This window comes from Aedes aegypti, chromosome 2, assembly GCF_002204515.2.
Source record: "Aedes aegypti strain LVP_AGWG chromosome 2, AaegL5.0 Primary Assembly, whole genome shotgun sequence".
NCBI classification, from domain to species: Eukaryota; Metazoa; Arthropoda; class Insecta; order Diptera; family Culicidae; genus Aedes; species Aedes aegypti.
This window is the reverse complement of record NC_035108.1, coordinates 51,996,074-52,010,484: the sequence shown is the minus strand read 5'-3', so window position 1 is coordinate 52,010,484 and position 14,411 is coordinate 51,996,074.

The window sequence follows — 14,411 nt, the reverse complement described above, 5'->3', positions numbered from 1 at the left end:
TATCTTACAAAAATGCATGAAAATCTTAATTTCAATTCTTGCAATACTTACCATAATTATGTTTTATTTCGTTTCAGGTATGTGCTTTTAATATATATTGAAACAAATCGTGAGTATACTATTGAAAAAAAATGTCACATACACGTACACAATTCTAGATAATTTAGTATGTAGGAATCGATGATAACTTTTTTTGATTATAAACAATGCTCAACAAAATGAGTTAAAGCATAGTATGTCATAGTATTAGCGTATTTAATTAGTGATTAATGGTCAGAGAATTAAAGCGCGTTCATTTTTTTTATGTTTGTAAAAAATAATTCATATAAACTACTCTACACAGTCAAGTTATAGTAAACGCCAAATCAAAATGGAAGGAATGAATGACTTTCCCAGCTATTATTAAATGGATTTACAACACTCTCCTTATCGTTTTTAATTTGTCTTGCTCAATCGTCTCTTCCTCATGGTAACAGAGGTGGGCTATCGATTTTAGACGAACGCTAACTAAATCTAATTTGTCTCATTAAACATCGATTAGAGTGAACTAATGGTCCGACTTTTTATAAACAAACAACTTGATTTTCAATTCAAATATTCGATTGATTCAACTTATATGGAATTATTTAGCTTATTTGCAACAACTTTTTTTCAAGCACTTATTTAAAAAATAACGCCATTTTGACAGTTTAATTGTTGACTGTGACGATGTGGGTAGTGGTTGAAAAATTTTATTGGTTGTTAACAAGAGATTAAAACCATTTGTAGATTATATTTTAATGTCAATTGAGATATCTCGATTTTTTTTGGGGATTTAGCCTTCGATTATTAACATTGAAAAATAATTTATTGTGAAAGTAACAGATTCCAGATCAAGTCCAGAGTTTTTTTTTTAAATTATTATGAAAATAATTAGATTTTCAGCTTTGATTTACTTACTTTTTTTTATGGAGATGAACCAGCCACGGGCTGAAAATCTCCCTAATAAAGCTAATAATAATAGTAATAATAATAATAATAATAATAATAATAATAATAATAATAATGCATAAAGCTGTACTGGGATCGCGAGATCATAACGGACGTCCTGATCCGTGCCAACCGCCCCGACATTGTAGTCTACGACAAAAGGATGAAACGAGTTACACTCATCGACATCGCTGTACCGCTGGACCACAATGTCCAATCAACGTTCTCTAACAAGATAGCGAAGTACCACGACTTGGCGGAGGAGTTGAAGCAGATGTGGCACCTAGAGGACGTCCGTATAGTTCCGGTAGTCCTCTCAGCGACCGGAATTGTCCCGAAATCTCTCCTAAGGTCCCTAGACGAGCTGGAATTGAAGAAGGACCTACACAGCATCCAAAAAGCGGTGATTCTTGGAACCTGCAGCATAGTTAGACGGTTCCTGAACCACCACAACTGAGAAGCTCATCCAGCAGACTCATTAGGATAAGTAAAACCGACCAATGAGATCCACAGAGCCTAATCCCCTTTGGCATACAGATTGCCCGGGGTAGGTGAAAGTTTCCAGCATTTTTTTGCTGAGAAGTGCCAAAACTCTATAATAATAATAATAATAATAACTTACTTTTTTGTAAATTTTAAAATCATTCGTTTCATCAGAGAATTTAGAAAATGATTCTAAAATCAGTGTTGTGAAATACTCAATTTCTCATAACTCACGCTTGAATCTCCACAGGAAACCGCGTTCGTCAGCTTGTAAGTCGGTTCGGTCCGACGTCGGTGGAGGAGGGGGCAATTAAAGCTATTTTGGCAACGAAAGCTCATCACGGCTTTCATGGGTGTGCCAGGGTTTCATTGACGGGGCGAACCACATTTTAAGTTATTTCAAGCTAAAATTACCAATTTTTACACCTTCTGTGTTCTCCTGACATAAAACTGATGACATTCAGGGCGATGATGGATTTCGAATACCCCCCTCTGGTAACGCCCATGGTGACTTTTGGCTGGCAAGTAGATAGATACGAACGGATCTCAATTTCGCATTTACAAGAGCGGTACCGAAATCGTCGAAACCACATACAATCGTTTGTGATCGCTTAAAAGCTTTTCAGGCAAGGTGGTTTCAAGTGAAGGAAGAAGATGCCCGATCTACGATGAGATCAGATCAGGTCACTTTCCGATAGGAGAAATTGTGCGAATTTTCCTATGTGGAGGGTCAGTCTTGGTGGTCCAGACATCGTACATCGCACAAATTGTGCAGTGGTATTAACTCAGTGCCAAGCAGGTCATCGTAGTGAAGTTTCTCACACCTGCGTACCGCTCCGATGAGTCGAAATAGACACAATCATCATTACGAACTCCCGGGTAATTTAGCAGTACCTCTACCTCGGCGAAATGCGCCAACTATAGCCATCGATGCCCGGTGCAAAGGTCGCATACCAGAACGGATTTTTTCTCCATTCTCTTCTGACTTGCCCTCATCATTTCTCCGCACCTGCTACAATTCTCGTGGCTAGCAGCTGCAGAGAAGTGTTACACAGCGCAACCCAGCGTGCTACGCCTTGAAGTTCATTCAGGCTTGATATCATTTCCCTGCTGGTGGAGATCCGAACCAATTGGTTCTCATAAATAAAAAATGAGTTTTTAAAATAAAAAATTAAATTTACACAATTCTGTTTTGACATCTTAAGAAACAAAAGATCGATTTCGAATATATATATATATATATATATATATATATATATATATATATTTTTTTTTTTTTTTTTTTTCTTTTTTAAATTCAAATTTTAATTTCGTCCTTTAAGTCTGTCTCAGTAGCCTAGTTGGTAAAGAATTCGTCTAACATACAAGAGTTGTGGGTCTGAATTCCACGTGAGCACGTGGATTTTTATTATAATTTCACTCATGATTTAATCATCTTTACCACGCGTAATGAGTTAATTAATTAAAAAATAAAACATTCGGATTGGATTACCGAACAACTCAATATATGCGTCAATACATTTCTGGAAGTTATTCTTGAGGCAAAATGTTCACTGAATGTATGGAAAGATTTTATTTTATCTCACCAAAAACATGTGTAAAATTTAATCCAAATCGAAGATTGGGCATGGTTTCTAATAATTAAGAAATTCTTAGTGGCATTTGTCTTCTGAATATATAAGCTACTCTTTTGCATTGATTAGGAATATTACCCCATATTCAATTCCGTCAGTCGGGTTTCAGTGCAGTTTACAGATATTCAGATTTAATACTGATCGCATTTTATTTAGCGTATGGTAAGAGCTCGATATCATGCTATGCTTTTTGTATCTTTCCGTGATGGACACATGAAGTCACAATCAACACTCTTTCTGGACTTAATTATCCACCTCACCTAAGCAGCATGGTGATCGTTTGTTTTGTACGCGATGCATTGTTCTGCATGTTTTTTTATCATTACTGGAGCAGAGCGCAGCGCGAAGCTTGGTGCAGTGGCAACTATATAGAGGAATCGTAAAAGTTTTAGTAATGCTTGAACAGGTTCGAGAACGGTAATTTAAAAATCGTACTTAAACGCGTGCTCTATGTATATGATACACATATTTTACAGTGGCTTAGCAAAACGGTTTGGGATACGGCGGGAATGAGTACAGAACCAAACAAGGTGGAACTGGCTGGCATGATTTACTTTTTACTTCGGTAGTAACGTACGATGCAATAGGGATAACCTAAAACCAGTTAGTAATAATTGGAAAGCTCAACTGATTCTCGGCGTTTATGTTAATGTATGTAACTCATTTGAAAATTTTCCGACAACGACACATCAGGCTGTTTCTTTTGATAATTTCTTAGTTAACAAATCTTTGATAGCATACCCAGACAGAATGTTAGGGACTGCAGGTACATAAATTTCAGTGATAAGTAAGATAAGTAATTTTAAGTAAGCATGTTCGTATAACGAAATAACATTTTGCGTTATGTGATGTTTATATGCGAAAAGTTACACGTACAGGATTGCACAAAACATTTGCAACTATTTAGATTTTCCATACAAAATAGTCAACTTTAGATGGAGATCTGAGTCTTTCATGGACCGATTTGAATGAATTTTTTACTGTGCTTCAGAAATAACTTGAATTTCAACATATAGTTTTGAGAGTTTTTTTCAACAATAATTTTAAATTGAATAATGGTTTAACTAAAGTAAATTTTTTGACGATTTTTTATAATTGACATTATGATATATTCAGCAAAATTGAAGATTCAAAAAAATATGTTGAAATTCTAGTTATGTCTGATTTTCTGTGAAAAATTCATTCGAATCGGTCTATAAATCTAGCTTACCAAAGTTGATTTTTTTTTTGGAAAATCGAAAAAGCTGCAAATGTTTTGTCAAATACTGTATAAGATATTACGTACACAATGCCAAGTGAGATATCATAACGTTTTACTATGAGTTGCAGTAAGAACTGAAAATTCAACAAATAAAAATTCTTTGCTATTATTAGTTAAAAACAATTGACTAAGTCGTTTATAAAATTCTTCTGCAAAATGCAGTGCATAAAGTTTCTAAGTCATAAGGTGAAAATCTTTAACAATTCAGATTAATCGGTATATGAGGACAGAGGTGCTACCTTTCAGTTTTATTTCAAAAGCAATTGTTCATACTCTCCCATTTTAGTTTGTTTCCTTTGACTCATGCTGCGAGATATCCGTTTTCACTTTGATTGTTTTTCATTATCCATTTTGCAGTTTATAATTTCTGCAAAGTTTTATTTCTCGAACGATTTTCTTCAGTTTACAAGGAGTACCAATGAAGAGAAACTAATAAAATTGATCCATTACACCGCAGTAAATTTTATTGTTCACTGAAATGTCAATTATCGCCAGAAGCTGCCCATCAACTGGAGCTCCTCGGTGCCGCAGTCCAACATTCGCTGATCCAAGCCTTTTAACGAAGCTCCAATTATGTCAACCACGTCGGTTTCACGTAGTGCGTCACGAACCGCACGAAGTAAATCAACGTGACCCCCAGCCGCGAGAAAGAGAGGTGGGCGCCCAACGACTGAAACCGCCAAGGCCAAACATCTGCCCGCAAATAATTTCTTTTCATTGCCGCGAGCCGCACTATGGGCAGTTTTCATTGTGCTTATTCTGCGCGGCGTGTGAGTCGAGACGAGACGCTCTCACCTCGGGTGACGTGAGACGACTAATGTTAATCAAATGGGAGCGAGTTGACATTAGTCATGTATTGTTTTTAAAACTCTAACTTTGACATATTGTATCAATGAAACTACAAAAGGTCTTGCTCTGGTATTCCAGCAATACCTTGTTAATTATGGAATTATGAACAAGAAAAACCCACCAGAACAACTCATTTTTTTTTCGATTTTTCACCACCTGATCGCCCATAGTGGACTCACTTACTTATGCTTGCCTCTGCACTTCTTCGCTCGGAGCACCGCACCATATAGACACCGGCAGCAATAATGGGGCGAGCCGATTGATGATTGAGTTATGATTCGAAAGGTCGATCCAAGTCCGAGTCAGCATCTTTGTCTTCATCACCAGTGCCAATCGGTACCTACCGGGCAGTAAAGGTCTCAATATGTTTCTTCCGACGACGCACCATGGTCGGTAAAAATAAAGTTTGGCCAAAACTAGTTGTATCACCTTAATCGAAGAAATATGTATTCCAAATATGCTATGTTGTTAAAGTTTCAGAATGAACTATTCGCATACTACGTAACTTTTTTGAGCTCTAAATTTAAGTACATAATTGTAATACAAATGTATATAATGAATATTCTGAAGATATCGGCAACATATTTGTTAAATATTGAATTTTCACGCAGCTTTTTTGAGGTCTATGCATACTTAGACCTTATAAAATAGAGCCTATTTTAATCAAATATTGTTTTTTATCCTGATGTGCAATAAAAGTGGTGAACCATAAGCTTTCAGATGGTGCTTAATATTATTGATATACTTCCTACCTTTTTTTTTAATTGTTTGACTCTAGTCAATTTGACGACATTGAAGATATAAAAAAATAGTTTTTATGAAATTTTAATCGAATATCATAAGCTAAACTAAGAGCAATAAAAATCATTTTTGGTAGTATTTAACTGCTTTTTTGTATGGAGTTCGACCATTGTGCGACGTCACAAATCAATCGGTTGTATGAAGGTTGCGATTCTGTACAGAATTCTGATCCCAGATGTTGTCGGGGTTCGCAACCTATTAATTGCTGGTCTGGAAAGTGCGTGACGCTTTGCAAGGAATGTCGAGGTATGCTTTGGGGATATTGGGAGGGGTTGTATATCCAATACATCAAAGTTAGATGGGGAATTGCGATAGAAGGAATACTTCTTTAAGTCATACTAAACAATACAACCAGTGTGAAAAGTTGACATGATAACGACTTCATATCTTACAAAAATGCATGAAAATCTTAATTTCAATTCTTGCAATACTTACCATAATTATGTTTTATTTCGTTTCAGGTATGTGCTTTTAATATATATTGAAACAAATCGTGAGTATACTATTGAAAAAAAATGTCACATACACGTACACAATTCTAGATAATTTAGTATGTAGGAATCGATGATAACTTTTTTTGATTATAAACAATGCTCAACAAAATGAGTTAAAGCATAGTATGTCATAGTATTAGCGTATTTAATTAGTGATTAATGGTCAGAGAATTAAAGCGCGTTCATTTTTTTTATGTTTGTAAAAAAATAATTCATATAAACTACTCTACACAGTCAAGTTATAGTAAACGCCAAATCAAAATGGAAGGAATGAATGACTTTCCCAGCTATTATTAAATGGATTTACAACACTCTCCTTATCGTTTTTAATTTGTCTTGCTCAATCGTCTCTTCCTCATGGTAACAGAGGTGGGCTATCGATTTTAGACGAACGCTAACTAAATCTAATTTGTCTCATTAAACATCGATTAGAGTGAACTAATGGTCCGACTTTTTATAAACAAACAACTTGATTTTCAATTCAAATATTCGATTGATTCAACTTATATGGAATTATTTAGCTTATTTGCAACAACTTTTTTCAAGCACTTATTTAAAAAATAACGCCATTTTGACAGTTTAATTGTTGACTGTGACGATGTGGGTAGTGGTTGAAAAATTTTATTGGTTGTTAACAAGAGATTAAAACCATTTGTAGATTATATTTTAATGTCAATTGAGATATCTCGATTTTTTTTGGGGATTTAGCCTTCGATTATTAACATTGAAAAATAATTTATTGTGAAAGTAACAGATTCCAGATCAAGTCCAGAGTTTTTTTTTAAAATTATTATGAAAATAATTAGATTTTCAGCTTTGATTTACTTACTTTTTTTTATGGAGATGAACCAGCCACGGGCTGAAAATCTCCCTAATAAAGCTAATAATAATAGTAATAATAATAATAATAATAATAATAATAATAATAATAATAATGCATAAAGCTGTACTGGGATCGCGAGATCATAACGGACGTCCTGATCCGTGCCAACCGCCCCGACATTGTAGTCTACGACAAAAGGATGAAACGAGTTACACTCATCGACATCGCTGTACCGCTGGACCACAATGTCCAATCAACGTTCTCTAACAAGATAGCGAAGTACCACGACTTGGCGGAGGAGTTGAAGCAGATGTGGCACCTAGAGGACGTCCGTATAGTTCCGGTAGTCCTCTCAGCGACCGGAATTGTCCCGAAATCTCTCCTAAGGTCCCTAGACGAGCTGGAATTGAAGAAGGACCTACACAGCATCCAAAAAGCGGTGATTCTTGGAACCTGCAGCATAGTTAGACGGTTCCTGAACCACCACAACTGAGAAGCTCATCCAGCAGACTCATTAGGATAAGTAAAACCGACCAATGAGATCCACAGAGCCTAATCCCCTTTGGCATACAGATTGCCCGGGGTAGGTGAAAGTTTCCAGCATTTTTTTGCTGAGAAGTGCCAAAACTCTATAATAATAATAATAATAATAACTTACTTTTTTGTAAATTTTAAAATCATTCGTTTCATCAGAGAATTTAGAAAATGATTCTAAAATCAGTGTTGTGAAATACTCAATTTCTCATAACTCACGCTTGAGATTTTTCATGCGTGAGTTGTCAATCGATGATAACTTTTTTTGGATTAGAAACAATGCTCAACAAAATTAGTTGAAGCAGACGCTTATAGCCTATATCAATTGCTAAAATGCTAGGCCCGTTTAAACGACTGAATCGTATAGTATTAGCGTATTTGGTTAGTGATTATTGGTCAGAGAATTGTCACAAAAAGGTTACTATTTCCAACCTGAAATCACTAAAGTCACTATTTTTGTGATGTGATCATTATGAAATTTAAGGTAGTTTCAGAAAAAAATAGGTATTTGTTATTATAAAGACAAATGTAATGTGATTTGGGAACCAAAGTGTCAAAAAAGATAGGAATTCTTGGCAAACTTTCTGGAAGAATTCAAGTGAATATATCATAAACAGTTCCAGTAGAAAACGCGAACATTTCCTGAGAAAAATATTGGAGAAGATCGTTGCAATTGGAAGCGTTTTTAAGCTGAATTTTGGCGAAAACCATGACCAATATCTGAAAGACCTTCTGAGAAAATTACTAGTGAAAATTCTGCAGAAATCTGCGGCTATAGAAGTAATCTTAAACCTGCCTTCTGAAAAAAGCCCCATCAAAACTCCACCGGAAGATAAGCCGGAGACGAAAAAAAAAGAGTTTGTCATATAATCATCCATGACTTCGAAAGCGACTACTAGTTTCAGAAATCACATTAGAAATTCCAACAAGTGAGCTATATATTGCTCCAATGAATCAGAGAATTTGTTTATATACAGAAGCGCGAATTCTGAAACCAAAGGTTCCAATAATTGAACCGTCAAACGTGGTTTCCAATGAGAATATATACCGAGGTGTGGAAAAGACATTTAGTGTGCGTGACATCCGTGTACGGTGCATGATGTTTCACAAATACAAGCGAGAGAGCTCCCATAAGAAGCCATGTACATTAGTGACGTAGTTTTTTGGTATATATTCTCATTGCGTGGTTTCAATCGAGCAAATTCAATCAGGCTCAAAAACATGTTACGCAAAAGACACGATGGCAGTGTATTAGTGAAAAGCGGTAAGTGAGTGACGTCATTGATAAGCATGATTTCTTTTGGTGACTGACAGGATGACACGTACACTAAAATATTGTCTGAACGACCTCAATTAATGATAGTCATTGCAAATTTTGTTTATAAACAAAGTCAAAGTCCTCTCCGAGTTTCTCTAGTATATTCTCTACAATGAATTGATAGTGTTTTTTCAGGACTTTGGTCAACTATTTTCAAACGAAAAAAAAAAACATTTTTATAATGGAAAATAAGCAATAATAATTAATCAATAGTGATACCAGTGGCCATTCTCTTGAAGTAAGATTAATCACCCTATTCAATGAACTTCAGCAACACATAAGCATCTAATAAATAGAGATTTATTAAGAAAGATGATCTCAATCGTGTACTGTTTGCTTTATAATCTAAGTATGCAAAATTATTCATTTTCAGAGTCGTAGATCAGATAAAACTAGTCATCACTGAGTGATATGATTGTTTGCAATATTTTATTCACTGAAACGTTCAGTTGAATTGCAGGTATTTTAAGTATACATGGAAATAATTTCTAATTATCTATGCAAAACATTCATCTTATTCGGTTTACCTCGAGTTTGTCAAAAATCAATTGTGTTCTAGTGTTACTGCTTATGTAGAACTAGGGTTTAATTTTTCAAAAATTCCGACACAAATTCAGCCTGAGTTGCTTGTTTTTTAATTTATGGATTTTGTCAGGATTTATTTTTCAGAATATTTTGAATTTCAGCTAATTATTTTTAAAGAAATTCATCTAATGTTGTCTATAATCAAAACTATTCCCTTTTTTCCATAATTTCTTTGAAAAATGCTTTTAGTAATTTGCTTTGTACCTCTACTTCAAAATATTCATTGTATTCTGAAATGTTTTATAATACTACAGTTGCTAATTATTCTAAAATATTTCAATTCACTGCAGTTTTCTACATTACAAATTGACCCAATATGTAGATTGGTTAATATTCACATAGAAAGTATTTTTGTTTTTGTGACTAACTAGTGGTCCCGTCAAACTTCGTCTATCCATTAAGTAGGATGTTGAAAATGCCGTGAAACGTCGCATGTAAAATTACATATTAATTTTCTCTCATTTAACCAAAATTTACGAAAACTTTCCTAAACTTTTCTTTTGCACGAACTCGTCGGAACTCTCAAAGAAGACTATTGTGAAATAATTGTGCAAATTGATTGTCCCGTTCTCAAGCCATTTCGTGACCGTACAAACACCATTCAATTTTTATTTCTTTAGATAGATGAAAGAAGATACTTGTTGTTTTGAAATCCAGAAAAAATTATCACGTGGTTTGGTTTGGAAAAAAATAGCTCCTCATTTTTGTCACTGAGGTCACTATTGTTTTGCTTTCTGACCGCTAGAAAATTTTTCGTTGTATTCCTTTATAGATTTCTCAAAATATTCTTTTCATCAATTTTTCAGTATTACTCTCAGGGATGGAATGTTCGAAGCAGTTTTTACTTATTGAAGGAACCTCAGAAGAAATAACTAAAGGAATCCCTAGAATAATTTGAAAGTTAATTCATAGAGATATTCTTGGACAGACTTTAGGATGACCTTTTCTTGGGTGAATTTGTTTTGAGGCGAATAGTTTTTTTTTTTCTGGAACAGAACTTATCGTAATGTAAATGTGCCAAAACCAAACCTGATATAAAACTATAAATCTATATGTTATTTTGCTTGAACAGTTCGTGGAATTGGGGAATACATGCATACACTGTTGAAAGAGCTATGACTCGATTTCAATTATCACATTTTCTATGTTGTGGTATTACCTGATAGTTACTCTTGATGTTCCTGAATTCGGCTTGTCATTCAAGTAATTATACCATGTAAAAACAGATTTTTATGAGATGTTTGATGAACTGTTGAAAGGTTTTCCTCCAAACAATTGACTTTTCCACGGCTATATGAAGCCACATTTTAAATAAACTGTTTTACACATTCCAGATGTGATTTGTTTACTCAGTCTTTAATTTACATTGAGGATAAAAATTCATTTTCATTGAAAAAAAAGTTATTTTCGCGAGCGAGATGCTAATTTCAAAGAAAATTGCATACCTTTAGGCGTTCAATGTGGTATAATCTATAATTCACAACATTCAATTCTAAAATTGACAGATCTGTCATCTATTTATCAACAAGTTGTAAGCGTTTTGAGGCTTGATTCAGATTCAGTGCCCCCGATTTAGTGAATAGCATATCTTTTTATTTTAGGAAATCTATCGCAGCAATTGATCAACTTCACCCACTCCACTAAACTCCACTTTATGATTTCAAAAATAGGTTGTTGATATTATAATAGTACTTCGTCAAAATTTCGTTTATAAAATTTGATAAACATTCAACCAGTACAGGTTTTAAAAATATTTGGATCATAATACATGCATACTTCTAGGAATTATACAATAGAATCGCTCAATAGTGATCAACTTCACCCCAGTTTACCGTACTTTGAATTTACACGATCATGTAGCATTCAAGCATCTTTAGTGGAAAATTAAGCGAAATGTCATAACAATAGATGAATTTGGTTTATTTTTACTATATGTCTCAGTTAACGCTACATTTAAATTTAAATATTTTTATCTGTGTATAACGTCTTCCAATTCAAAGAATCACCATTAATGTTAGATAGGTTAGTGCGTCTATGCCCAAACAAGCTACACCATAATATATTTAATTTTTACAAGATATAAAAAGCTGATTACAACTTTATTTTTATTCTAAGAGAATTGAGGTTGAACTATAATAAGGTTAATAATCTTGTTATGAAAATTTTACAAGACTGAAACCAGGACCTTGCACAAAACTTGCCTCAATCCGTTTTGGTATAAATCCGTTCAGAAATAGCTAATTACAGAGCCTTCAACGAAAAGGGTCTGTATAATCAGTTTTAGGATGAATGATTCAAACAGCTTTTCCGGGTTAAGTAGCAATGCTTATAAAAGTTTAAGTGTGATGACAACGAGTAGGTTGATTGCTCGTAGGAATTCCGTGGCTACTGCCAGAAAGTCACGATGTGACCCAAACAATAGTGGGATTAGGCTGTGCGTTTCTTGACGTATGAACTTAAGGTACATACAATTGGAAGCAGCACTACGTTGAAAAGTTGAATGGCATGGGGGCAGCACACCAAGATGGCATGAGGCATTGCTTTATCGGTACGGCGGTTGAGAGTGATGTGCCAGTCCTACATTGAATGAAGTTAAGGATGCTATGACATAACTTAAGAACAAAAAGAAAAATGGTACTTAAAAGGAAATCAAAAAGATAGGCCCGAATAAAGGAGGTATTTGCCAACTTGATGGATAATCAGGATATGGATTACAAAACATCGAATGACATTGTAATATGTCTAGTTCATAAGAAAGGTGACAAGCTGGAATGTGAGAATTAACGAATGATCCTTATTCAAATGCGGTCAATACAGTGTTTTCACAAGTAGTTTCATGGGAATTTGTCATGCCAGCTTTTCGAATGGGCCAATCGACAACGGACCAAATTATTACATTGATACATTATGTTCAGGAAGTAGAAAGGGTACTCTGTATAAACAGATTCTCAATTAGAATCGAATCCACCGTCTTCGCATTGGCTATACTAAGCTTGCTGATTAGTCTCACCAAAAGGAGTTATCATTAGAAGTTTCCAGATGATAATTTGTCTGAAACTCGAGCATTTGATTTACTCTTATACTTATGTTTTTATAATCAACGGTTCAATCGCCGTGACTCGATGTGTCATTGCGTCATATTATTTTTTTACCGTAACACCAATGGATGATCCATTCACAAAAGTGCTGTGTTTTCATACGTCCAACTGCGATTGGACTGTGATGAACAGTGCGTCAAATTATCTGCTAAACATATAATTTCTATAAGTACTAGTTTATATGAACGACTATCATGATCATGATAATTTTAAAATTGTTAAGCATAACACGGCTGCAACGAGTTCAATGATCTAAAATTCAATGTCAAAAAAAAAAAAAATGAAATTGCGATACTATTCATGTAAGAAATTCAACAGCCAGCAGTAGAAATGGCCAAACGAAAGCAAAGCAGAATTGCTAATTTAGATGTTTGCGCTAGGTAGCTATTATTTACTTAGGGTAAAGACGGATCAAACATTGTTTGTTTTCTTTTCTTGTTCGGATCATAGGTGATTGTGGTCCAGCAAGGGGGAATAGCGGCCCGCGAGATAAACTTGTTACACCGACAAAGATTTACTTTTTTTTCACCCAGCTGAAATCAATTGATGGAAAGTGATTTTCAACAACCGCAGGGGTAAGCACGGAGGCGTTCCACGCGATATGTGCCGACTCCGTTAGTTCCACACAAAAAATGGACGATTTTTTGCTTCCTGACCGTGGATCAACTCCAGTGTTCTGTTGACTCGACTCAAGAAAGCGCCGGGTCAAGATATTCTAACGGTTTGCAAATATAGAGGCCTGCACTGTTGATTTGTGTGAAATGAAGTTTTGCTTGTTGGCAGCCGTATTTGAACAAGGGGTGTGGCATCGGGCCGTGATCAGTTCTGAATGAAACTGATTTTCCTCTGAATTTCTATTAAATCTTGAACGCAGACGCCAGCTAGGGCTGAGCTGGCAAGTCACTATGGTAAACTGAATTGAGCCGAAAACGGTTACAATTAATTGGATTTTCAATGGGTTCCAGTAGTGAGGCAGCGGATGCTTCTCGGTTGACTGACAAGTTCAATTTTCTCCGCGCTAAGCCACCGAGTCGCGGTTAAGTGCAAGATGGTGAGGGTATTTGGTATTTCAAATTAATCCGTCATATATTGGTCGAACAGAAATGCCCCGAATTTCTACAGAATGTCATTTTCATTTTCATTCATTTCAATTATTTTTAGTTAACATCTAAACAGATAATACTGAATCAACAATTTCACGCCACAATACTCGTTCGTGGCCGCATCTCTTCATCCTCGGTTCTGCCCAAGCTCCCCGACCAGTGGATTACAACATATTTTGTTACTCAGCAAAACGCATTTTTCCCAACAAAATGTGTTATAATTCTGGCTGGTTAGTAGTTTATATAACAGAAATTATAACACAATTTCTTCTACACGAAACAAAACATGTTTTAATTTAAGTTAGGGTAAGTGTTCCCTTAGTTGTGGGTGTTCCTATAGTTGCGGTAGTGCCGTTTTCACTGATTTTATTACATTAACCACAGAACCGACACTGCCAATCGACGTCTTGGCTTGTTGATACACGGAATAGTTGAAAAGAGCGTTCAAATTGCTTTAAA